Here is a 3,749-nt window from a genome sequence, read left to right on the forward strand (position 1 = left end):
GGCCCTATAAAATAACCAGCACAAAACAGGTCTAGAGACATGGCTTAGCAATGGAGCACCTTCCTAGCAAGCACAAGGCCCTGAATTCAAAGCCACTACCACCAAAAAACCATAGGAAGGGACTAAAAAAAAGAAAAACAACTATTTAAAAATGAAAACTAAAAATTGCAGGTTGTTGCTTTGAATGATTATTTCCTCTTAAAACATTGTGTGTGTGTGTGTGTGTGTGTGTGTGTGTGTGTGTGTGTGTATCTATACTAGGTTTAAACTCAAGAGCTTGAGCACTGTCCCCTAGCTTTTTTCACTCAAGGCTGGCACTCCACCACTTGAACTACAGCTTCTAGCTTTCTGATGGTTCATGGGAGATAAGAGTCTCATATTTGTCTGCCCAAGCTAGATTTGAACCTCAATCCTCAGATCTCAGCCTACTCAATAGCTAGGAATTACAGACATGAGCCATTGGCACTCGGCTTTTAAAACACTTCATTTGCTCTTGTTCAGATGCTGTTTAGTCAACTAAGAAATTAGGAGACGTTAAAACAAACTTGCTCCTACTGTGAAATAAATGAAAGACATTAGCCATTAATCATTTAATCATCCAACCAGTGACTATTTATAAGGCACACAATCAAGAGGAAATTAAAGTCGCTACTCCAGCATGTCTTCCACAACAAAACTGCATGGAAGCCTTACAGCATACAAGTTGGACACACACCCTGTCCTCATTCTTAACTAAGGAAGATAATCACAAGTCTGGAAGCCGTTTGCTTGTGTATTTCCCCCTAGGGAAAGCTATCTATCTGAGAACTGAAAGTCATGTCAGACAAAGCCACATGATTTGAACGAGGAGAGTAAGAACTAGTACCATTTCACTATTGCAACAGATCAAGAGCTGCTTCTTCACCCTATCTTTCCTACCTTTCCTGGGTCCAGAAATACTTCCGCTCTCCCCACACCGGAAGTTATACTAAATGGGATTTGTAGCAACAAATTTAAGAGACAGGAGGTTAGCCCATCACAGTGGCTCATTCCTGTAACCCTAGCTACTCGGGAAACTGAGATGAGGAGGATCATGATTCAAGGCCCATCTGAGCAAAAAATTCAAAAACCCCTACAGAAATTTAGATGAAGTTGGCAATACTAGTGCCATGACATGAGCCTTAAAGACCAAGTCATTCAGGTCTCTGGAAATGATGATGGCAAATTTTAATGTTGGGAAGCTTTTTATAAGACTTGACTACCATAACTAATTCTAAGAACTTAATGAAGCTTCAAAATGTTAATACATTGCATGTGATCTTTTATGAAGAATAAAAAAAAGAAAGCCTTCATCTCAATCAATAAAAAAAATATCTGCATGTGGTGGTATATGCACGTAATCCCAGATACACAGGAAGTGTCAATTAGATTGTAATCCAGGCCAATCCAGGCAGAAAGTGAGATCTTAGATGAAAAGCAATGAATAACTGCCAGCATGGCTCAAGTGGTAGAGTATATGCCTACCAATTTCAAGGCACCAAGTTCAAATCCCACTCCTGCCAAAAATAAAAAGAAAAAAGAAGAGAAGAGAAGAGAGAGAGAAAAAAGAAGCAGAATTATTTACATATTTATTACCTTATTTTTCTCAGGCTGGCAGACTCTGGACCATGTGCTGTTACTTTTTCATCCAGTTTCAACAACTGGATTATAAGTTCTTTAAGGACAGAATTATTCACAACTTCTAGCTTTATGCTAAACATATATTCACCTCTTATAGCCCTATGGGTAGATGGAATTAAGTAACAGGAAGTCTAGAAGTAAAGGACAGGGACCTGCTATGCTGGAGAAAAAAAGCATGCTGGCCTGTGGTCCAAACGTGGCCACTTAATAGCTACATGATTTGGGCAAGTTTCTGAACTATCCATGACATACACTTCTCAATTTATGATATTTCTACTGAACAACTTTCCAACTTTATAATGGTGCAAAAGCAATATGCAAATTGGGTATGGTAGTGCACACCTATAATCCCAGCTACTCAACAGGTAGGTGCAAGATGATCTTCACTTTGAGGTCATCCTGGACAAAGTTAGCAAGACCCTATCTCAAAAACAAAACCAGACTATTCTCTCCAATTAGCCAACAAAAAGGCTGGAAGCAGAAGTGTGGCTCAAATGGTAGAGGGCCAGCTTTGAGCAAAAGGTAAGCAAGAAATCAAGGTCCCAGTGCTGGCACACATACACACAGAGAGAAAAAAAAAAGGAAAAGAAAAGAAAAAGCAAGTAAAAAGGCTGCATTTACAGCTCAAATGGTAGAGTATTGGCCTGGTGAGTGTCCTGGAGACCTAACACACCCTCAACACTCACCACAGTGTATATTTACTTTCTTTTTCTCTACCTTGAATTTCTACCTAGTCCCCCCCACCCCATTGTCCCTCCACCCACTGGCAGTAAGACTCTCAGTCTAGCCCAGTGCCATGGGCTCAGCCCTCTAGGACCACCCTGCTTTGGAGTGTCTGTAAGGCCATTGTTGTGTTCTGAGCCATCTCTGTCTCCCCCTGCTTAGTCTGTACCTTTTTGGTTATCTACTTATATGGTCTTGTGTTTATTTCTCTTGGACTTCTGACAACTCCTCCTGAAGTGTTCCAGTCTCTTATGAACTTGGCTTCTTTCCCTCTTGATGGAAGCCACTGCAAGGAGTGGTTCTTTCTGGCACTGGGGCGGTGATATCTCAGGAGCCCCAAATACCAGGAGAGCCTTGTGATATCTACTTTACATCTGTTTTACAAATCATGGGGACTTGTGAAAGATGAAATAGAGAATGCAGTTTGCTAATCAATAATGGGTGATTGGCTGAGTTAATCAGCTATTCCCAGAATATGACATTTGTCTTATTTCAATTATCTGCCTGTAGATTTAAGACTCAAATTAGACTCTGATGTTCTCCTGGGAAAGGGTTGTATCATGCTCAGTCTTATAAGCCTAGTATCTGGCACATGGCAGGGTACATAGTAGACATGTAATATGTTTGATGAATCAATTAACAAACATGTATCTGCTAGTTGTGTGTGATACGATGTGAGCTTTAAATATAGGCCATGACCTAGGAGAATTTACTACTTGGTTCTGAATATGGACCTAATAAAGACAGCCACGCTGGGAAGAGACAAAGATAATTGTGCACTAGAAAACTGCATTAAGGAATAAAAAATTGATCTTGGTAAATACTAGACATGGAAATCTAAATAAGTGGAGAAGAAAGAACACTAAGGTGACAGAGGACAAAATGTAGAAAAAACTTGGAGATGGGAGAAATGCTAATATAAAATATTACTGGAAAAGTTCAGATTGGAGCTGTTACCTGGAGAAAATGTTGAGCTGAGATATGAGAAAATATAACACAAGATTCCCCAAACACAAATCTCTGAAGCAGCACAGACACCTGCCATTTTCCTCAGCTCCTTCCCTAAATGGAAAGATGAAATCATTGTGGTGTAGTTTTGCATAAAGCTAATGTTTGTTCATTTTGTTTTGTCTTTGAAGAACAGTGGCTCTTGCGGATCATCTCTGCTACTCAAGACTCAGAGATTGAGAGGATCACATTTTGAGATCAGCCCCACAAAAAGTAAGAACCCATTTGAAGCTAGGTGCAGTGGTGTGTGCCTGTGGTCCCAGCTACTCAGGATTGAAGTAAGGCTGGCTGAGGGTAAAAACAACTATAACTAAAACAAAAAAGGACTGGGGATGTGGCTCAATTGGTAGCATACTCAC

This window comes from Dipodomys merriami, unplaced genomic scaffold, assembly GCF_024711535.1.
Source record: "Dipodomys merriami isolate MVZ:Mamm:240054 unplaced genomic scaffold, mDipMer1.0.p SCAF_554, whole genome shotgun sequence".
Taxonomy (NCBI): Eukaryota; Metazoa; Chordata; class Mammalia; order Rodentia; family Heteromyidae; genus Dipodomys; species Dipodomys merriami.